Source organism: Capsicum annuum, chromosome 10, assembly GCF_002878395.1.
Source record: "Capsicum annuum cultivar UCD-10X-F1 chromosome 10, UCD10Xv1.1, whole genome shotgun sequence".
Lineage (NCBI taxonomy): Eukaryota > Viridiplantae > Streptophyta > Magnoliopsida > Solanales > Solanaceae > Capsicum > Capsicum annuum.
In genome coordinates, this window is record NC_061120.1 from 14,492,449 (window position 1) to 14,517,886 (window position 25,438).

Here is a 25,438-nt window from a genome sequence, read left to right on the forward strand (position 1 = left end):
TCATTTGGCAAGGTCGTGATTTTGTTAGGATATCATCCTCACAGAAATTATCTTCCTAAGGAAGAGTAAAAATATGGATTTTTTGATTCTAAAAAGCACTAGAGTGATCAGCACAAATATCAACAGCCATTTGTTTGGAAATTAATTTAATTTTTTTCTGTACCTTAATAGATTTATTGTATCACAAATATTCATGCTAGGTAATTCAAGCTGAAAGAATTCGACATGCTTTTGTTTCATATTAATTAAAGCATTAATGTCTCTATTTATCGGATCTGTAACAAAAAAATAAGATATCTCTTTAGTCTTGTAAGTAGCCGTAAATCCTTTTGCATCAATGTGAGTGTAAGGATAAATAGCATTTATGAAATGAGTTCCAAGTATAATTGGAGGGTATAACTAATTTTTTTTACCAAAAAGAAGATATGTAGAATGCATACTTCATTTTAGCAAATATGAGAATTAGACAATTTATACTCTATATCAAGAGCATGTCTAGATGCAGATTTTACTACATGAGTGGTTTTTTGAAAATATTTTCTGGGTATTAACCCTTCTTGGATGCATCTAATATCTTCTCCACTATCAATCATAGCAATATTAGTTATCTGGAAATGATTATTAATCAAAATAGTACATTTTATATACCATTTATGAGCAGTAATAATTTGAATTATTCCAAAAAAATAATTATTTTTTAAATCGAGAGATTTATGAACAATGTCATCGTCATTGTTTTCTTTAGAATTTTTTTCTTTTCCTTCGAAATTTTAGTGGGAGAAATATCTTTCTCAATTTACGAAATTCTGTGATCACAAATCATCTGATTTTGTTTAAGAGATTTAATCTATTTTCTCAAGTTTTCAACTTCAATTTTTAAAATCATTAAAAGAAGTATCTTTACCAGGGGTAGAACTTATAGCAAGACGCCTATTAACCTCTAATAAATAGTATGGCATGAAATAATCATAGTCTTTACTGTTTTAAAAGAACTGCTATCAACAATTTTTTAATACTAGGATTTGAACTAGTAGATAAATTAATAATTTTTCACGTAGATTCTCATCCAAAACTTCTTTCGAAAGTTCCAAAACATTATCAGAAGTAATAGCTTGTATATTTAAATCTTAAAATTGGGATTGTAAATTATAAAATGCATAGTCACAAGTACATGTATCACCTTTGCAATCAGAACAAATATTAGTATAATCACTATCAAATAAATCAAGTAAATCAACTTCATTTTCTGATTCAAATTCACAATTATAATCGGATTCAGATCCTAAGGTGTATAACAACCCATAAACCTGATCATGTAATTCATCAGCAAGACCTAAGGATTTAAATCTTTTGAAGCATACAGTTTGGAGCAATATGTCAAAAATTACCACATCAGTAACACTTAATTTTGGCAAGATCACGTTTAGACCTATTTTTTGTAAATCTAGTAGACTTACGATGGGTTTTCCTTGCCTCACAATCTTCTTTGGATCTATATCTATATCTCTTTCTCCTATAAGGTTGATCATTTCTAGAATACTTATGACTTTTCTTCTTAGAAGTCAAAGCTGGTTCAGATATTCCAAATTGAGTACAAAAGTCTCCTATATGAGATTTTTCTTTAAGCTTATCAATCTTAAGTTGTCTAGATAAGTTTAACTCATTACAAAAGTTCAATCCTTGTTGTGTACATGCTCCTATCAAGTGACCATAGGTGTAATTTCCCCATGTAATTTCACCAGAGGAACCTCTAAGAATTTTTCGCACTCTTTCAGCAAAAAATGGATAAAGCCCATCTATAAACTTAGTCTTCCAGTGATCATAATGGTTTTTGGGTAATTCCATAACCCGACTTAGAAAGGTATCTTTATACCACCTAAATTCTCCTAGGGTCTTACATCTAAGCCCATTTAAGAGAGTTTGAATATTTTCATACTGATTGGTGAATCTGCCATTTAAATATTCTAAAACTGTAAGAACAAGTGTATAAAAAGAATCTTCCCTATTGCTAACCAGGGCTCTTCCTAGGTTATCAACCCCTGGAGTAGTGGCTACAACATTAAAAATCGAGTTTCTCTAATCAAGAGTTAGAAAATTATCCCACCAGCCACGAAGTTGGCCAGTAAAACCAACAACGATTATTTTACAAATAACTTTATCTATGTTGTTATTATTAGTGGATCTACACACCATGGCATACATCATAATGCGGCGTACGAGGATTGTTAATTGCCTCTTAGTTAAGCCATCTAGGTTCCATTCATAAATATCATCTCCGCTATAAGACGTATTAACCTGATTCCAATCCCTTTCTTCTATCAAAACATCATGAGGAGTGAGTTGCGGATAGTAATAAGTTTGCATGCAGGGTAAATCAGCATACTTGGGACTTTTACCCGGTTGTCTTCTAGTCATTCCTCTAAGCTTATTAAGCTCTGATTTGGTCTGATTTTTCAAATCAGGATTAGAAGTAGATTCTATTTTTATCATCGAAGGAATTAGACAAATCAATAGGTCGAATATTTAAACAAGAAAGATTTTTATCAAGAAGTTGTTCTAAATCATTTAAAAGTGATCTAAATTGAAATCCTTGAATATCAGGGGCCTTTGAATACTTGTTTTAGTCATCAAATCTTCTATTTGCTTCCTGAAGAAGAGGCAATTTCAGTAGATGGTGGACTAATACTTAGTATTTTTAATGAAATCACTGTATGAATAAGTGTAATGACAAGTGTATAAGCCGCCTTCAGCAGATTGTGGATTAATACACATTTTTTTAATTAAATCAATTAACTCATCAAGTTTTTTTATCAAGAGAAGAGATGTGTTCTCCTAAGACTTTTACATATAAACTCAAATAATTATTTTGAGAAATCAATTTATCAATTTCTACTGCAGTTGCTTGAGCCACTTCATTATCAATGAATTTTTGAAATGAAGAAAAAGTAATACCGGTATTATTAGGCAATATAAAAGGCGCTTGGGGAGGGTAAGTAGTTTTAACTATATTACCACTTCCATCTTAATATAATCGTTCTAACACCTTGATATATAAAGGCAAATAAGTGGTTATAACCCAAGGAACAAAATACATAATTTGATTATGTAACACATTTCATAATATTTTTGAGAAATATTATTCAATTCATCAGGACTGTAGATCTCAAATAACAAAGTTCTAAACTAGTTTCATTTATCAAAAAATTCCTTTTTAATATAGCTACGTTCCTGAGATTCAGGACTAAAATTAATTTGGTGTGGACTCATTAAATATCATCTGGATCAAAGTTTATTTCAGAAGCAGTAGGAATATCCCTATCATAGATATTGTCATTATCTTGAACAATATTTGTTCGAGGATTAACCTTAACTTTTTATACAAATCTTGTAGAATCAGAGTCAATCTTATGCAAGGAGGCTGGAAGACTTCTAGCTAGACCATCTAATGGTTCTATAGGAGAGATATAATTCATTACATGTAATAATCTAGGCATACAGGAAAAAGTACTTCTGTTACATACAGTAGACTTTTCATTGTACATGCTAGAGATAGAATCGAAGTGATAGAGAAATATTTGGAAGAGGTCAGGAGAAATCTACTCCAACCGGTTAATCAATATTATAAGTCAGATACTTTGATGAAAAGTATGACCAGCTATGATATCATCGAAGAAGATATTTAGGACTCTCAACGTATCCCCTCAGACAAACCACTATCTGAAAATGCCATCGCAAGGATAGAAGAATCTCTTAAAAAGTTAAAGGGAAAAAATAAGGTATGATATGTTGTTTACACAATAATTACATTGTGCATGGGACTCGGATGTGGGATCCATAGTACTGTACGTAGATTCTCTCTCTTTTCTATATATAGATGCCTTCACTTGTTAGGGAAGGCAGAAGTTTTTTTGGTTGTTCTTTTCTTTCAAAGCATTCTCTCTCTAACTCTCTTGTACATTTCCTTTCAAGTTTGAATAAAAGCTTGCCATTAAATACTATTTCTTCCTTGCTTCCAAGCCATTCAAGGTATTTATTAGTTCTTTTAATTTAAGCTTTATATTAATTTCTCTCCCTCTCTAGCCGTGACTATGTCCAGCTAAGCGATTTCATATCTATGCTAAAGATCTAACTTCTCTGGTATAATAGCCATGAAATATTCAGGCTCTATCAAAATATAGAGAAATTTCTCTATAAGACTTGGTTCCGAAATGGTGGTATAGTCGAAGTTGGTACTACTTTTGTTGGCTTTGTCTTAGTGAATACGTCTAGCAAGCCGTGAATCTTTAAGCCCGTTAAAATTGAAGAGAAGGGCAACCTTTTTCACGGTTAGAACTGCTAGATACATGGGCTCAACTCAAGTATGTATTAAATTCTGAGAGGCCCTTTGTTCAGGTAAAAACTCCCATACAATCAATAAGCTATATGAAATTCTTATATATTTTGATATTGACTTATAGGTCTGGATGGACGCACGGATTACCACCACCCCTCAGATCCTGTAATCTGGTAGATCATGCATGCATGGTTATTGAATTTTTTAAATAAGTTGATTCATCATTGATATGAACGAAATACATTATTCTATGAAAGGAGCAATACATAAATAGAAAACAAAAATGTACGTGTATTATTGGTCCACTCTTAATAGTTGTAACATAAGGGTTCACGTGAACAATAAAATTTCAAATTTGTTTGTTTTTTAAAAAAAATTGGAGTTTCCAATCAAGGTTTTACTTTGCAAAACTTCGGTTGCTAAACGGCAAAATTGAAGACCAAAATATTTTACTAGCAAAATTTAAAGACCAACTAACTTAAGGGACAATTTGTGACAATTTTTTTTAAAAATGTGGTTCATTCAACCTACTCAAATTTGGGTTGATTATTGACTCATACATATATTAACTCAATTCACTTCAATCTAAGCTAAGCCATTTTAGCTCATCAAAATTGAGTTGATATGCAACCGAAATTGACCAATGGAAGAATTATCAAAATATTTTCAAAATTATTGTTTTCAAAAAATAAAAATTGATATGTTATGTATATAATCATAAATAAAAAAGATTATATAATCTAGTTTAATTGTCAAACTTCTCATATTAACAACATTACCCTATTGAGAGCTTTGCATATTCATGTTACACCTTAGTTTTCAACAATAATGCTAAATAAAATTAAATCTGAGAATTTGTTTTGGGGGGATCATAATTTAAATTTATTAAGATAATGAAGACTTCTATTTTTGATATTTTAAAATTGACTATTTCAATTATTAGCGATAGGTAGCAAAAATATACACATTTTGTTTGATCGGGCATTTATGAACTGTCACAACCCGAGGGTGCCCCCTAGTCGTGACAATGGTTCTTGTAGTCACAAGTTACCACAAACTAACTCATGTACCTGCTGTGAGCACTGAATAAAGTTACAAAATACACATGTGTGGAAATAAACTAGCATCGCCATAAGGTTTAAACACAGATAAGTTAATGTAAAACTGAATAGTAAATACATATCAAAATGTGTCTGAATGACTAAAGACATCTTTTAAAAACCGACTGACTGCATGTCTGAAAGCCTCTAAACTGAGTGAAAAGAGTTGATATGACAGGCCCCAACTAACTCCAAACTAAACTAACTAAAAGGAAATATAAAAATATTGAAATAACATAACTAGTCCTCGACATATGAGGACTTACCACAACTGCTACTACTGATAAGCAAAATTGTCTACACGCGATCAGAAAATTGGGCATCTAAACCTATGATATAAGACATCATAGCATAAAAGAAAGTTTGCGGTCAGTACTTTGAATGTACTGGTATATAAGATGAGGTTAGGTTGTAATGTATGGGTTAACTGTGCATGAATTACTGGCTGAATAAATAGCATGAGATAACTGATGCATAAATGCATGAAAGTTGTAAAATATGAGAATACAAGACCAAGCATATAACATGATACTGAAATAGTCTGTAAAATGAAATACCTAAATCTGGTAACTAAATAACTGATAAACTGTAAGATATGGTCAAGCAAACCTGAACTAAATTCTGTACTGAATATTGAATTGAGACCGTAGGAGGTATCATGAAACTGAGTTATGTGGGGTCCAACCTGTAACTGAAGTTGGAAGGGTATTACTACCATTCCACGAGTACTACCACATAGCTGTGTGGATCGACTTAACTAGTGTCCCGGAGGATTAGGGAGTCAATCCTAAACTGGAGGGTGACTCCTAAGAGAATGTCAGTCCTAAATTGGCAGGCGACATCTCAAAATCCTACGTGCTTGCTACATAGTTTTAGAAATTAGGGACTACTTATAAGGATCTAGTCCTAACTGACGGTTGATCCCCTATCCCTAGGTTCATTCAATGCTAAATACTACTCCCAACTGAACTGACACTGATTACTAGACTAAGCTAAGTTTAACTGAGCAAAACAATTGATCATGATAACTAACTGGATTACAATGCTCATGGTTTATCTGAAACTATTCTAACAATATTGAAACTATGGAAACAGTTAAGTATCGGGTATTGATAACCCCCAACACTAAATGTAAATAACATTAAAGGCATGTAAAAGCTTCCAAAAACCATAATGGGGAATCATTCTCTTTGGCATTTCATCAAACACATGGGGATTAAGACTTTAACATAGGGATGCTTTTAAACATGATAAGATAGTATGATTACATGACCAAAAACCATAATTTGAGTATTTATCCTGAATTTCATGAACATGACATGGGAAATTCAATATCCTTAACATGTTATAATCCATTCCACTTGAAAATAATTGTAATCCTAATTTGAAGTTAAAATAACAAGTAATTCATGGACATAATTCATCTAAAACATAAAAAAACTCATAATTTAATATTAAAAAGGGGTTCTGGACTCCATGATGAAATAAAGCCATGGATGAACACCACACATACCTTAAACCTTTAATTTTGCAAGGGAAACACAATATTGAAAGCTTTCTTGAAGTTCTTGGATTGGGAGACTTGAATTCTTGAATTTTCTTAAAGAGAATGTAATTGAATTTAATGTTCTTGGGAGAGAGTTAGGGTTTGTCTGATAGAAAATTAGAGAAGAATAGGCAAATAACGCCCAAATTGCTGATATAAGTCGGGTTTTGACAACTTAGATTAATTTGAATTCATAATTGGAATGCATTTTGGAGGAGCATATCGAAATACCAAAGGTATCATTGCTATACCCATGTAACGTGTCACTATCACGGTGAGTTGCTGGAAATGAAATCCAAATATGCCCTAATCCTCGTTCTAAAAATCCATAACTTCCATGAGACATGCTCTTTACACCCCTGAACATGAATTAACTCAAAAACTTACATCTTAGGGTCGGGAAGACTCATTTAAAAATCCTCAAAGCTAAGAGGCCAAAAAATATGACTGAGTCCTTAAGACTTGGTTAAATTTTCTGGCTCTAAGCCACTTATGCAAGCACTATGAGCTAAAGTAAGCTAAGAAAAGTATGGGGTATTATCATATCTCTCCCTCAGGAATATTCATCCTCGAATGAGACTGATTAAGCTAAGAGCACTAGGGAAACTGAAATCACATACTGAATATGCACAACTGAAAACATTATTACATGGCTGAACTAATTGCGTGAATGCATGCAATCACATAAAGATGATTATATAGTTTGGATTGAGAATGGAAAAGAGTCAATCTAAGAAGACTGTTACCTTAATATAAGTTTGAAATTTTAGAGAAAAGATGAGGGTACTTGGTATGCATCTCTACTTCTGCTTCCCAAGAGGCTCCCACAATGGACTGATTCCACCAAAGAACTTTGACCAAGGGAACTTCTTTGTTCCTTAGTCTACAAATCAGATGATCAAGGATCTCGATTGGGATTTTTTCATAAGAAATCCTTTCCATTTTTTGATAAATGCTTCAGCTTTTTCAATCACTTCATTTGTTTTGCCCATAACTTCTAGAGGTTGGGACTCTGTGATATCTTCAGTGTTTACTTCATCACTTTTCATTGATGTATCTGAGTTTTGATCAACCGTTTGGAGTAATTTATTTTGTACTTCTGCTAAGTATTGTTCTATCATCTCCATTTTATTTCCATCGTGAGCTGAAATTTTTTTGGAAACATAATTGAGACTTTTATCTTCAACTAAAATTGATTTTTGAGGAGTCTGTTCATATTTAACAATTTTCTTGATGATATTTTCTCGTTGATCAAGTCCATATGTGATTTTTGTATTTGGATCTTCACGAGTTAATTTGTCCCAAAAATTACAGTAAAAGACTCTGTATAAAGCAGAAATATTGTTGGATAGTATATCCTATTTCAACTGACCATCTATGAATCCAAGGGATAGAGAATTCTATAAAGAAATACATTTGGTCAATAATATCTATCTTACAAATATGATCAGAAAGGTATAATTCAGTCAAGAAGGGTGAGGATTTTTTCCATGAATGATAAAGAGAAGAATATTCTGGAGGTAATATTTTAACGGTAGGTCCGTGGCAAGTCCACCATTGTACAAACCAATTTGGAATAGGCTTATAAAAAACCTTGGCACAAATTTTTATAAAACATGTATGCTTGTGTTTAATGTTATTATAATATAAAACTTGAGAAAATGCCTTAATATAATCCCAATATGTGAAATTTATCTGAGACTGTCCCATTGGTCCCATAGGCATAGTTTTTTGAGTCATAGATGAAATTCCCCATTCTTCAATAGAAATAAGCCTTTTAACAATTATCTTGGAGTATTCATGTACACCTGGGGCAGTGTCTCCCATCGGACTGTGCTCAAAATCTGCACTGAATGTTTGAACCAAAATATTTTCATAAAAATTTTGTGTTTTATATGATTCTTCTGTGAAATAAATATTAGTAGTTAAGTATTTTTGGAGTAATCGCCATACTTCATCAGAATTTTCTTATCGAGGAATATGCGGACTTTCAATAAGTAGGATGAGTTCTCTAGCATCCAATTTCTCATATGTGGGTTTATTTTTGGAGTTTTCTTGGAGTATAGATGCAAATGAATCTGCAGTTTCTTGCTGATCGGATATATAGGATTGAAGTTGTTTGTACAAAGGATGATCTTTTGGAATATCTTCCAAATGAATTGAGGAACCAATATTCTGAGTTTTTGATGATAATCCTTCCTGGAGAATTTTTGAATTGACCAAAGTTCTACTTCTGTGTTGTAATACCATAAAATTAGAAATTTCAGAGCTATATGCAGAATTATTTCTATTGCCAAAATAAGTAGGGTTTATTCATCCTCCGTAATATCAAGAGTTTTGACTTCGTCTACCTCTGTCACGTCCTCTAGCTGTTTGCCAGGGTGGATCCATGCTACATCAATAATCAGGAATTTGATCAGCATACCATAACTTATATTCGAATAGATCTTCAAAAAGTGTGTCCTTTGTAATAAGATCATTAATGACCTTCCGTAATATAAGCATGTGCATGTCCGCGTTTAAAGGAGTTGCCTTTATAAAAGTGATTAAGAATTTTTGAGAGAAGAAGTGCAGAAAGAGCTTCATTATTCCTTTTAATCCTGTAAATATTAATCACTTAAGTCAATATCAAACCAATAAATATCATTATCAAGAAATTCGTCGTGGTTAAGGAATAATTCTTCTTCTATTATACCATGAACCAGATTTTCTAAGATAAGAAAATGAATATCTTCGTTTAAAGGAATGCATTTGATAATAAAATTATAGTTTTCTCAAAGAGGAAGTACGTGTAAAAATTCATGTTAATCGATTAAATATTCTCGAGATAGAAAATCAGGCAAAGAATTTTTACTACCCTTTTTATAATGTATTTCGAAATCAAAAGGGGCTAATTGATCTTGCCATCTTGCAAATATTAATTTAGAGGCATCATGTTTAAAGTCTTTGTCGAACATGTATTTTACAGATTGAGCATCAGTCTTAACTATAAATTTTTGATCATATAAATCATCTTAAAATTTTAAAACACATTTTACAATAGTAAGCATTTCATGAGCTACTATGGTGTATTTTTTCTGGCTTTCGGTCCATTTACCAGAATAAAATCTAATCAAACATTCTGTTTTTGTATGGGAATTAACTTGTTAAAGTATTCCACCATACCCAATATTCGAAGCATCAGTTTCAACAATCTTTAACCAGTTAGGATTTGCAAGAGAAGTACAAGGAAGAGTTTGAACTCGTTTTTTAATTAATTTTACCAAATCAGTGTGAACTTATGTCCACGGCATTTTGTAATCCTTTCTCAGTCTATCATACAAAGGAGCTAAATCTCTAGACAAATTTTTATAAAAAAGAGAAATATAATTAAGACTACCAAGGAATCTTTGCAGTTGTTTTTTATCAGTAATAATATCCGAGAATTTTTTAGCAAATTCTAAAGTAATTTGTATAGGCTCAATAGTACTTGACAAATGTTGTGTCCTAAAAATCTAATATTTGTCTGGAGTAAACTTTTTTTGGTTTAGAGATGACCAAACTATTTTGTATAACAATTTTTTTAAACATATTCAGATGTTTAAAATGTGATTCAAGGGTTTTCAAAAATACTAAACTATCATCAATATAGACAATGATAAAATCCATATAGGAATTGAAAATGTCATTCATAATTTTTTGAAATTTAGAAGGAGCATTTTTTAAACCGAATGGCATAACATTCCATTCATACTTTCCAAAGGGGACATTAAAAGCAGTTCTATAAGTATGTTCTTTATCAATTTGAATTTGCCAATAACCAGATTTTTAATCAAATTTAGAAAATATGTTAGCATTATATAATCTACAAAGTAAGTATTTTTTATTCGGTATAAGATACCTAATCCATTTTAAAACTTTATTCAGAGGTTTATAATTGATGACTAGTCGAGGCATACCCCGTTCTTTTTCAGCAACATTATTGACATAAAAAGCAGTACAAGACCAAGGGGACTTCGAAGGTTTTATAAGACCCTTCTGCAATAGACTATCAATTTCCTTTTTACAGAATTCTACTAACTCTATATTCATTTGATAGGGTTGAGATTTTGTGGGAATTTTTTCTTCACTAAAACCATCCTCATAAGGAAGAGAAACAATATGCTTCTTTCGGTTCCAGAAAGCATTTGGGTGATCAGCACAAATATCAACAATCAATTGATTAGAAATTATTTTTATTTTTTCTTGGACCTTTACTGAATTTAAAGTATTAAAACTATTAATACTCATCATTTCTAATTGTAAGAAATTGACCTGCTTTTGCTTCATACTAATAAGAGCATTTATATCTCTTGTTACAGGATCAGTAACAAAAGGATTAGAGATTTGTTTATTTTTATAGGTAGCTTAAAACCATTCGAATCTATATGTGTATAAGGATAAATATCATTTATAAAAGGTGTTCCTAAAATAATAGGAGGCTATAACTAGTTTTTTACCAAAAAGAAGAAATGTGGAATGCATACTTTATTTCGACATATATGAGTATACGACAATTTATAGTTGATGTCAAGGCTATGACCAGATGCAGACTTAATTATGTGAGTAGATTTTTCAAAATATCTGGTTGGAATTAAACCTTCTTGAATGCAGCTGACATCAGCACCATTATCAATCATAGCAATATTAGTGATATAAAATTCCTTATTAATCAGAATAGGGCAATTTATATACCATTTATGAGCAGTAACTAGTTGCATCATACCTAAGAAATAATCCTTTTTCAAATCAACTTTTAGACTAAGTTTATCCATCTCAGAATCTTCAGAGTTTTCAAAATCCTTTTCCTTTCCTTTTGAAGTAAAAAAAAATAGTATTTTCAGGAATGTCAGAAATTTTTCTTTAATTTTCAAAATCCTATGATCGGAGATCATCTGTTTTTGTTTTAAAGAACTAATTTCTTTCTTTAATTTTTCAACTTCTATTTTTAAATCATCAAAGGTAGTATCTCTACCTGGAGTTTGACTCAACGCAAGACGTCGATTAACCTCAGCTGAAGAATAAGACATATGATAATTATCATAAGAATTATCTTTAGAAATACTAGCAGTATTAGTAGAAGTTTTTTGAGTAGCAAAATTAATGATTTTTTCACGTAGTTTTTCATCTATAACTTCCTTCAGCAATTCAAGGACATTATCAGCAGTAAGAGTTTGAATATTTAAATCAAGATCTTCAAATTATGCTTGAAGTTTATACATCATTTCATCACAATTACAAGTATAATTATCACAATCATTCCATTTAATAACCTGATCGGGTTCACTGCCAGAATTAGGTAGTTCAATATCATTTTCAGATGTAGAATCATAATCTGATTCAGAACCAGAAGTATTTAATAAATCATAGACTTGGTCATGCACTTCATCAGAAAGTCCTAAAGACTTGAGTTTTTTTAACTTATAGTTTGGAGTTATATGACCATATTGGTTGCACCTATAGCACTTAATTTTTGCTAACTCTCTTTTGGATCTATGTTTCATAAATTTGGTAGACTTACGATAGGATTTTCTTGTTTCATGCTCTTCTTTGGTTCTATGTCTAGAGCGTTTCTTTTTATAGGATTAATCAGACTTAGAATATATTTGGGTTTTTCTTGCGACAGGTTTATCCATACCAAATTGTTCGCAAAAATCTCCTAATTGGGATTTTTCTCTAAGTTTGTCAAGCTTAATCTGTCTGGATAATTTCAGCTCGTTATAAAGGGCTAAACCCTCTTGAGTTCAAGCTACAATAAGCTAACCATAAGTTTTTTCTAAATATTGAACCTCGCCATAAGATCCTCTAAGTGTTTTTCTAACTCTTTCAGCAAATAAAGGGGGAAGACCATCAATGAATTTTGCTTTTCAATGGTCATACTTACTTTTGGGTAATTCCATAACCCTACTAAGAAAGGTGTCTTTATAAAATCTAAATTCTCCTAAATGTTTGCATTTTAAACCATTAAGAAGAGTTTTAATGTTTTCATACTGATTAGTAAATCTACCTCCAAAATGTTCAATAATTGTAAGCATAAGGGAATAAACAGCATCTGGTCGTCCTGCCCGAAGCGGTCGACCTAAATTGTCTTTTCCTGATTTATCATTAGTGGCATTAAAAATACCCTCGCATTTATTATTGTCTAGGAAATTGTCCCACCAGCCTCAAAGTTGGCCAGTAAAGCCCGCAACAATCATTTTACAAATTGTTGGGTCAGTACAATTGGCCCGATTCTCTGCTAATGCAGTAGCTGTGGCAATAGTAGAGTACATGGACATACGGTGGATAAGAATAGAGATTTGTCGATCTGATAATCCATCAATATTCCATTCATAAATAGCTTCTCCAGTATAAGAAGTATTTTTTTGATTCCAATCCCTTTCCTCTATTAGAACATCTTGAGGAGTTGGATGTGGATAATACGCAGTAGACATACAGGGAATGTTAGCATATTTTTTCCCCGGTTGTTTTTTAATCATACCTTTGAGCTTATTTAGCTCAAAAGAGATTGTATCACCTACATTTTGAGTAGTTTCTATATTATCAGCAAACTTAGACTCGAGTTTTTGTACAAAATCATCAGAAACATTAAGAGGTTGTATGTTTAAATAAGAGAATTTTTCATCTAAAAGTTTTTCTAATTGGTCTAATTGAGAAATTTTTTCAAATCCTTCTATTTCAGGAGATCTTTGGATACAAGGTTTAGATAAAACATATCCTTCTTCTTCTTTGGTTTCGGAACTAGAAGGAATGTTAGAGGAATCCATCTGTGTACTAAGTTTTTTAACTAACTCAATTAATTCGTCAAGTTTTTTATCAAGAGATGAAATATGTTCTCCTAAAACTTTAACATAAAGACTCAAATAATTATTTTGAGTGATAAGGTTGTTTATTTCAGAAACAGTGATTCTTTCAACATCCTCATCAACAAATTTTTGAAAAGCAAAAAAAGTCATTCTAGTATTATTAGGTAATATAAAGGAAGACTGGGGAGGATACATGACTTGAGTAATTGTACCATCAGAATTTTGATAAGATCTTTCAATAATTTTTATATAGGACGGCAAATATGCAGACATAAACCATGGCACAAAAAAGATAATTTTATTATGTAAGACACGTATTTCATAGAATTATTCTGAAATATTTCGTAATTCATCAGGACTATAAATTTCAATAAACCATGTCCTAAAGGTGTTCCATTTTTCACAAAAAAAATCTTTTTGAATATATTTTCTTGCCTAAGAACCAGGACTAAAATCAATAAGTTGTGTCATCATAATTAAACAGGATTAATATCAAAATCCATCTCAGATAGGGTAGTATTTTCATAATCTTGAACAATATTTGTTTTAGGATTGATTTTAATTTTTTCTACACTTCTAGGTGAATCTGCAAAATTTAAAGTATGTAAGGATGCAACACGATTTCGAGCTGGACCATAAATTGGTTCAACTGGAGAAATATGATGCATAGCAGGTAGCATTTTAGGCATGGAAAAAGAAATTCTTGGCAAGAAATTTCTATATGTAGAAGTATCTTCATCAAATTGAAGACAGATTTTTCCATCACTACTCTGAGTTACATGAGTTAACTCTGAGTTTGTCACTTCTTCCACAAGCTGTGCCAGAGAAATAACTGAATTTAGAATCCAATTTGTTGGAAAATTAATCTCATCCCACTGAATAGGTCTTCTTGTAGTGAGTTTAGATTTTGCAAAATTAGTTTCAATTAACATAGTATAATCTGAAGCATTATCGATTAATTTACATCGAGATTTAAAGTTAACAACAAACGATAATAAATGCGATAATTTAAACTTATAAGCTCAGATCCAGGTGCATAATTATAGCCATGAGTTTTTACATGTAAAGTTAAAGCATTACTGATATTAACATCAGTCAAAGATAAAGATAAATTAGGCTGAGTATTAAAATAGACAGGGCCATAAGAAAGAGTAGATTCTATAGATCCCATAAGAGATTGTCTAAAATTTAAATTTCTAGCATCACGAAGTGCAGCTAAAAAGGTTTCAAGAAGACCTTTCAAAGTTAAAGGGTAAATGCAATTTGCACTAAGCCAATATGTAAGTAATTATATTATTTTTTAAATATATCAATATTATCTTGTTTGAGCAATTGAAGAGTTTTTTCATCAGCATTCAGAGCAATAGATTGCTCTGTAGTTTTTATAATCTGCTTATGTTTAATTTTATAAAATAAACCATATTCATAAATAGTGCTTAAATCTAATTTGAGAATTGTCCATTTATTTAATAAATCCATATTCTGAGGTAAATCTATTTCTTCGAGTTTAGTACTCTTCGTACTAACTTCGCCCATATCCATGATTATAAAAGCCTTATATCTATGATGAAAACTTCACCACACTTAACATAATTACTATGAAAGTTCCTAGGCTCTGATACCATTAATAGGATCTCACTACGCTGGGTTATGCTGCTCAGCCTGCCCATTAACAGGATCTCACTAGGCTGGGGTATGCCGCTCAGCCTGCCAGACCATGTAATAATATCGGATTACACCAAATTCGGAAAACCGAACCAAAGCACCAACCGAAATATAAAAGAATTTCAAATAGTTTAATGACTGTATGGAATCTTTTATCTCAACAAGGGGCCTGTCAGAGATTTAATAACCTTATGTTAAGCCCATGTGTCTAGAAGTTCTAATTGTGCAGAAGTCTTAATATAATATAATATAATATAATATAATATAATATAATATAATATAATATAACATAATATAACAAAACATAATATAATATAATATATTGTAATATAATATAATATAATATAATATAATATAATATAATATAATATAATATACATAAAATAAGATATTTTACGTTTCTAATGTAATGTAATTTCAATGAAGGAATCTTAAATGGCACCATAGTCGCACATGGATTCTCCTCCATCATATAAATTCACACAAATTACCTATAGATAATAATTTATACTATATAATTTTCAATGATGGAATTTGAATTAACACTCTCGGGGCAAAGGTAGGATTTTACTTTTGTTTATATTTAAGTCATATATAACTGTAATGTATTAAGTGTAATCTCACAAGTGAAGTCTAGAAATTATAGAGTATATGCAAGACGATTGGTGAAGCTGCGAAAGCACATGCATTAGGCCTCACCCTTTTATAGGCTCATATTAAAATATCTGTATCTATTCTATATTAAAAGTGTGAAGGATTTTATAAATGTTTGAACTTTTTTCCCTTCATTAAAATACTTCGCAATAAAAAAAACTTCACTCTTTTCCAAAGAAAAAAAATTGAGGAATTCTAAAACATATAGTAATAAGAAAAAATATATAATAATATATTGTAACACCCTGCATTTTCGAATAGAGTTTGAACCGTCTTTCCAACGTATATTGACCCAAACCCAAAGATTACTACTTAGAAAAAAGTGTTAATAATGATGCTTTAGTGTGATAACATCTTTGGAAATGAGTATACATCATAAAAGTCTCCTAGCTCAAAGTTAAGTTGAGCACTTTCTTACCAGTTAAGTTTTAGTCGATGATTTTCTTGGGTCAAATTTCAAAGACCATTAATCCTACACTATAAGGATTTATATGGCCTATAATATATCAAATTAAATACCTTTTAGCCTTCTTTCCAACGCTACCGACCGTTCATCAATTCGAGTTCAGAATCAAAAGTTATGAGTGTTTGAGTGGGACACAATCCAGGGTCTGTGTTGGACCTGCGCCATAGAGAAATCACTAAATCACACTACCTCAGGTTTGCTTTTGCCGTGAACCACAAACCTTGAGGTTTTCTTTGGCTTGACGCTGCCAAGCCTTTCCCAAGAGTCAAAAAGTGTTCCGTTTTGAGTTATTCTAAGGGAAATAAGTTCTTTTATCATCCTATAACTGCTCCTTATCATATATAGACAAAATTTAGGTCTTAACACATGGTATTTAACTTCTAAATCCCTAAATCATCTTTCCTTAAGCAAAAGAGAATAAACCACCTATGGTTGGGATTTGAAGCCCCAAGGGTCAAATTACTCTATGTTTTTGTCGATTAAAGGTATATGGGACTATCCTAAATCTCATAGACATAATCTTATAGTTTAAAAAAGTTTTAAAGGTTCATGATAATGTATATGAAATGGGTTTTTTTAATTGTTGAAGATTATGTATTGTAAACCCTGTTTTATGATAAAATCTTGTATAAACTATGAGGGTTTTTCCCTAAACTTGAATTTTTTTTCATTTGTACATGGGTTATGAGTTTTGAAAATTGATATGATAGAATGCTTTATGAAATTTCCTCTCTTATTGTGAAATCTATTGTCTTAACACGTTGTGGTTTGTTCAATTGCAGGATTAAACAACTTGAGTTAAATGTTACATTATCAATTGTGAATTTGCATTGCTTTATGATACTATAAGAGGGTATTTTATCAATTTATATAGGCTTTGTGTCCTAATGGGAAATTGCATGTGTTTGATGATAGAGATGACCACCCTATGTTGAGGAACTAAAAAGGGAATATTTTGCATGAGATTTACATATTTTGAAATAAGAACTCTTTTATATTGATTAAATGTTTTGGTAGTTCAATAACATGCTTTTCGATTGAAAACACTAAGATATTATATCATATGGCTTATATGACTTGCAAGTCTTGGTATGATGATACCAAATCAGACAAATACTATAACAGACTCAGACCAGACTAGACTATAGATTTTTTAGACTTTAGACCATATTTGAGAAAGATGCATGTCTTAAAATGCTAAAAATGGGCTCTAAGAGAGTTAGATAGTTACCAGAAGAAGGCACGAGTTTAGACAAATGATTGCCTGAATTCGTATTTTTCCAATGCTGGATTGATCTTGTCCTAAAATACGGATGATCATTATTTACTTGCTTCACGCAGAGGTATACCAGACCAGAAACTCATATCCTTGATGCAAACTCAGATAAAGTCTTGGTCGAAGAGTTAATAGAGAATTTAATAAAGCCCGTGGGATTGTAGAGTTATAGGGTGTACCATCTAGATCATAAGTAAAACAAAGAGTTAAGTCATGACTTACAAGAATGTTTTAAAGATAATTGATTTTGGCCATGTGTTTCTGTATATATATTATGAAAAATTATTTTAATAATACTCTCACTTATTTTACATGAAGTATGTGTTATTTTTAGATTGTTCTACATACCATTACTTTCGAGTATTGACCCCCTCTCTACAAGTTTAAAGGCTTAGTCTCGGGGTGTAACTCAGTAGTAGATTATTCGAATTCCAAAATTTGGTGATCCTCCCTTACACCAAAAGACATTCTATCAATAAATAATCTCAGTCAGTTTTATGGCCTAGCCGGGGAATTTGTCTCGATTTAGTCAAACTAGTGCTTTTTAGTTCAGTAGAGGCTTCATAGACTGGTGTAGAATGGATTTTTGTTTATGTATGGAGTGATGTCCTGAATTTATTAAATTTGACTATGGGATTGTTATGCTTCAGTTTATCTTCCGTACTTTATTTTAGTTGAAGTTATGCTCATGATGATGTACTCAGAGGTCTCTTGGGCCTTCGTGGTTTGGGATGCCTGTTGCAGCTAGGGCCTCAGCTCAGGTTGAGACAAGCTTGATGTCAAAGTATTGTTCATGGTCCCAGGGTGTCTACGAAGTTGTGTCTAGTAGAGTCTTGCTTATGGGTGTGTTGTGCACCACATTTACAATCAGGAGGCTACAAAGCATTTAGGAGATGTTTCTCATTCTTTCATACTCTTGTTCATTCTATAGCGTTGTCCATATGAAAGTTATCCAATTTTCTTATTTTCTCTAATTTTATGGGCCATGCCTCATTATTGAGGCGATACTAGTTCAAGAGTTTAGCTTCCCAATGATGTGGTCCTTTCTAATTTAGTTATCCATAAAGTTATGAAATTGCACAAGGACTTGAAAGGAGTGCATTAGTGCTTCAAAGTGTATTGATTCAAGTGTGTACCCCATCTATATCAATCATGCATTTGAGCCTAAGGTACAAAGTGTACTCAAATCCCTTTTAGAATTCATGTTGTTGATGTCATGCTTAAGGGTAGAGATATGTAGTAAGATGGTCCTGAAGTTAGTGATATGAATTCATAAGTTTAGAAGTCAGAATGAGGGTAACTTTTGCGTAATAAAGTTAGTTTTAGTTATATAACCCTTGACTGAGGGGTGGTTTACCCTTTTATAGTGATTAATTAATGTTGTAGAAAGACTTGTAGATTGGATGGTAGTCTGTGGAGAAAGTGATTGGCTATGATCATCATTTATTTAAAATAGGGAAGGAGCTCAAAATGGATAGTTATGGTAGTTGTATAAATAATTTATATGTTGTGAATGGAAAGGGGTAGATTAGCCAATAAGTTATAAGTATGGACTAACTTGGGGATAACTTAGTGATTTTTATAGGATTTTGAAAATAGTGTAAATGTATGCATGGGTAAGTAGATATGATTTGAGAAGGTAAAATAGACTAATAGATTGTAATGGGTTATATTATAATATAAAGATAAACTATCCTTATTATGTGACTTTACCCCCTTGATTTTCTTTTCTCTAGTAGTGTAAGCTAGTACAAGATGTGAGAAGGTATATAGTAGATTTTGAGGTGTAGTAGTAAAGTCATGAAGGGGATGTGATTGTAGGTTGCATTTAAGTGAAATGAGTTATTTGGATTAAGTTCCCAATTTGATGGACTAGTATTGTATGCGCATGCATCATCGGTGGTACATGATTGTTGCTAGACTATAGGCTTGTACTTTAAATATGGATTGTGGTGGTAAGATAGTATCTTAAGACTAATGATGGATGTTTTGTGTGAATGAATTAGTAGGCTTGATGTGATGTGGGAAAAATCTTAGGTTGATGACTTATAAAATGTTAGAGTGTATAATTGTGATTTATGCATGAGTTCTAATGTTGAAGTAGAAATGTTGGCTAACTCATTAGATGGATAAGAGACTTAAGTTATAAGAATACAATGTACTCGATTTTTAGTTATGAGTGTCATGTACACCTAGTCTATGTTCGCAAGTTTCTTATAATGGAGAATTCTGGGGAGTTGTTATATGGTGTTATGTAGAGTTGAATTGAGGGAGAAATAAATAGACTATGTGAACCCTTTGTGTAGTTTTAAAAGCTTTGTTAAGGTATGAGGTTATGATATTAGAGGTGTAAAGCTAGTATTCTAAGGAGTTGAAGATAGAATGTTAAGTGTTTAGAAGCATGGATGTTCATTCCCATGATAATGTTAGTCATAAGTCAAAGACTTTGGGGGTTGGAGGAAGTTATGATTAGTATCCCTGAAGGGGATCTCCTCGAAAAATTTCAGTGTCTTTATATTAAAATTATTGAGGGGAGTTTGTGTTCTTGTGTTTACTGATACCCCCATTGTGTTGAGAGTTGTGGTTATAGATTTGATGAGGGGATATGTCCACAAAATTAGAATTGTTACTTTGATCTAAGGGGGAGATGATGAACTAATGTAGTTCTTGAATCTTCTCATGGTGGCACATTTCAAGGACGAGTCATGATAAATCTATTCCTGCTCAAGCAAACTTCTCCTGCTTCAATTTAAGAGGTAATTCTACCAATGTCTTAAGTATTCAAGCCATTTCTATGCCTAAGGTTCGAGTTCTCTATGCAACTTGTGTCTATGTTCTAACCTCAAAACTAGAAGTAATAATGTCCGCAATAATCCAAGCTTCCAAGCATTCAAGCTATATGTTATCATTCTCATGATCCATAAAAAGCCATGTCTCACATCATGTTTGATACTAAGAAACTATGCTTTCTCTATGCTACCGATTAATTTTATGTCGGGTCTAGAAAACTAGATAAGAATTATGCAAACTCATGGTCATTTCTCAGCTCTTAAAATGAGAAGCTACAGCTTCAAGCAGCAATCCTTGTCATATTCCTTAAATATATGAATCCCGGCTTTATGGTATACAACTCATGCTATATGCGCTTATGTTTCTCACTATGGCTTGTCCTAAGGACCCATGATTTGTTGTGTTTATGACCGAATGACTCTCTATTTATGATCTAGACATTTGATATATGAAGTACTTAAGTTGTATTGTATCATATCTTACATCTCATTCCCCTGCTTAAGTAGTACAATAAGTATATGTTAGAATCGAATGGTGTTACTCCCATTCATGATGCTTATGATCGGGTCTCTCAATGACCCTCTGAATGTTAGTATGATAATGGTTATGGAAGTGTAGTAAAGTTTTAGATGAGAGAGTATATGTTTCTTATGGTGTTAAATTTTTTTGTGACTACTCGAGCTAAGGTTATATTTAGAGAGGGAAGAAGAAGATGAACTATTATTATGTGTAATAGTTAGGAAGGGGGAATATGTGGTGATATCTTTGTGAGAGAGAGTAAAGTTGTTGGTTTTAATAGGGAGATCATAAAGTGGGCAGATACGAGAGTAATCTATGACGACGAGAACAAATACAAACACTAAAGAAACAATGAAATTGACAAACATAAAGTAAAAGAATAAAAGGATAGTTGATAGAATGTTAGACACAAGAAGATAAAAAAACGGCAACCAAAGGGTTTATCAAATCCAAAGACCTCCCTTATTGATTACCTATGAGCTCCTAGGTCTTACGTTGACCGAAAGGATGATCAGATCTCTCCTACAACCACCATTTCTAAACAAGGTTCAACATTGGCTTTTTCAAGCACTCAACTCTCCCAATAGAATTTTCATGAATTCATCATCATCATTAAACAAAACTAACTAAGAAAATAAGTCTCTACCAAGTATTTATAGTTTGGATAAATATTACATAATTAGGGACCAAAAGTGATCCAAATGCAAGAAAAGGCCCACTAGGGCCTATTTTGGCCTGCTCTTGAAGTGCTAGAGCAGATCAAAGATGGTTCCAAAGTGCCTTAGGTTCATGTATCTTCCAAGGGGTTTTCGAGCCCCGTTTTGCACTCCTTCCACATTGTCAAAGTCACTTGACCCTCCTTAATGGTAATATTCATCCATGTGACATCTTTTAATAGCATTAAGGAGTCATCAAGCACCTCGAGCATCATACTTATCCCATCCAAAGGTCCGGAGGCAATTTGACTTATATCATCATCTCCTTCTTGAAAAGGATTTAACCTCGAATCTAAACCTTGCAAAACAAAAGGAAGGACAAACAAACACAACATCCTCATGACATGAGGGTTATGTTTAGCACAAATAATCATAGAATCATGCCAAGGTAGCTCATACTTAAGATATAACCAAGGATCCTTTGTTTTAATCATGAAAAGCTTATTGAAAAGTTTACAAAGGAATTGGCTATGATAAATATTAAGATATAAGGAAACCACAAAGGTCATAATGGCATCAACAAGACAAGAAAGTAAGACTACATTCATCTTAGGAGCCATAAGACACATATACTTCATTATCTCTTTAAGAGACCATATCAAAAATGGTGCCACCAATGGTTCATCAATCCCCAAGGGTTTTCTGGGGTCAAAGATATGAATGACCCATAAAGCATTTTTATTCAACCAAATGGACCAACCAACCATATTCCTACCCCCAATAAGACAATTTCAAGACTATTATGCACATCATCATAGGCAAAGAGTTAATATAAAAAGGAATCAAGCATAAATTCATCATCCAAGGTGCTACTATCTATAAGAAGGTTGTTTGGCTCAAAATATTTAGCACATAATGCCTCAAGGATGGAATCAAAATTTTTAAGCTCAACGAACCTTTCCCTTTCAAATAATTTCCTTTTATAAAGGATTCATCAATTTTACACAAGTGGTGAAGAAGGGTATCACACAAATGGGGTTCAAAAAGAGTGATTGAGAAAAAGGTTTAATAAAAAGAAAAATGTTTCCAAGAAAAACTACATACCTAGAAAAAGGTATTATAAAAGTAAAAAAAAATTCAAATTAAAAATCACAGAAAAATGCAAATGTTACAATTGTGGAGAAGAAAATCATAAGATTTATGAATGTAACAAGAAAAAGGTCAAAATTAGATAGAGAAGAGATAGATTCAGATCTAGAATCAATAACATCTATGAAAGTGGAGATTTCTATATAGACTCTATGAAGATTTCTCAAATTCAAATTTTGATTGAGAATAATGAATCAAGAAGTAGAAGAAAGAGAAGAAAATGAAGTTGTTCAGATTATTGAGACTGAAGAAGATCAGCTAGGATATGCACTAAAAGCAACATTTATGGAAAAATGTTAAAGAAAATTCAAGCTTTAAGGCTTAATATTAAAATCGAGGATAACGTATTCAGTAGAATGCAAAAAATGTTTTCTAGAAACAAAATATCTTATTATGTGTATTAAGACGTGGAAAAGTAACTGAAATCACCCAAACAACTGAAAGACATAAGTTGAATCTTTTAGCGAAATTGATGATCAACCGAATATTAAGATTAGTTTCTAAAGGAAAAATAAAAAAGATGAATTAAGTTTATCTAGGAGAAGTTCAAATTTTACTCAAATCGATATTTAAAGAAGAAATTAATTGCCCAATAGTTATCAACTTTTCAGATGAAAGATTTATAAATGTCAGAGAAGGCAATCTAGAAAGAATAGAAGAAAATTTGGTATATACCAAACTACTATTTACCTACTATGCCCAGGTATTGTAGATCACTAAATAATATTCATTTATAAATGCCTTAAGTAGTTTCAGGTAAAATGTATCATGAATTGAACCGAGGCCCTGACTGCGATGGGCATCCCGAACCTCGAAGGCCTAAGAGACCCCTTAGCATACTATCATAAGCAAAATCCATACATAAATCAAAGTACGAAAGATATAACTGTGTTCGTTGGAAACATACAAATCTGAAATGTGTCAACAAGATATGACAATACAACACTTCAACTACCATCTACGAAACCTCTACTGAATACTAACTATCTAGGTTGGGACAAAGCCCCCGGTGGAACCATGTACTGAAAAACTTAACATATAAGTAAATGTCTTTTGAAAGATGGATGACTCACCAATTCTATCAAATCCCGAGTGTTCTACTAATGTTATGGACCATGGGACTATACCGCATAACCTGAAATATAGGGGGTCAATACATAGAGGTACTATACGTAGAAAAAATATATATATATATATTTTCATGCAACATAGGTGAGAGCATTTCATAAAAAAAACATGTCAGCATAAACCAATTGAAAATACATGGGCATAATTTAATGAGCTTCAAAACATCTTGTAGAAATAATGACTAAAATCTTTGCATTACTTCTGAGCTAGATGGTACACCCTACATTTCTACTATCCAACGGGCTATATGGAATCCACCCTTAACTCAACGGCCAATCCCACAATCCAAGTTTGCCGCAAGGATTGCAGTTCATAAAATTGGTAATACCCCCCATGTAAGCATACCGTGGGAATACCACTCATGAGATGTCCTAATTACACTCCCATGTAGGATAACATATCATCTATCCCCCATCGGTAAAACACGATTTTGAGCTACGAGTTATCTGAACTTGAGCCTTCTTCAGGTAACTAACTAACTCTCTTTAAGCCCAATTTTAGTTCTTTAAAACCATGTTTCATGCGATTAAAACATTCAATACTTCTTCGGTTAAGGGCATATCATCACCGGGTATCGTCATGTCCAAACTTGCAAGTCTTTCATATCATATCAAATCCACAACCCTTTCATTCAAGATATGTAAATAACCACCAAAAGATTTATCAAATCAAAAGAGACTTATTATTATCAAAAGTATATGAAGACTGATGGAACACACTTACTTAACAAGACTTTAACACATGGTGGTCAATGCGTTTATTCAACACATGTATTTCATTAAGTTAAGACACAAAAACCTTTAGCATAAGAATTACCCCTTTTGAAAATGTGCAAACGCCAATGCATAATGGTTAAAGAGGCATTTACACTCAAGAATTTCCATCATTCATAAACCAGCCCCAACATTAGTTATACATAATCTCATGATCAAAAAGGGGCTCTTAATTCATGCTCTCAAAACAATTCACAATTCATGCCATGCAAAGACCATAATTTCATCATGGGGATGGGAATTTCACAAATCATATTCATAAATCACTTTTCAAACTCAAATCACATATGCTTGAGATTATAAATCCATCGTATGGAAAAACTCTATGATAATTATATATTTTTATCTAATTGGGTCCATGATGCATGCACTTAAAATAATTTCTCAAAATCATTACATATATATATATACATATATAACTTTAAAGATTGTAAAAATAATAAAAACTATACCCATGAGATTTAGGATAGCCCCACGTACCTTAGATTGATGAAAACGTTGAGAAACTTTGACTCTTGAGGCTAAATCCTTCAACCCTAGGTTATTTTTTTCCTTTTGT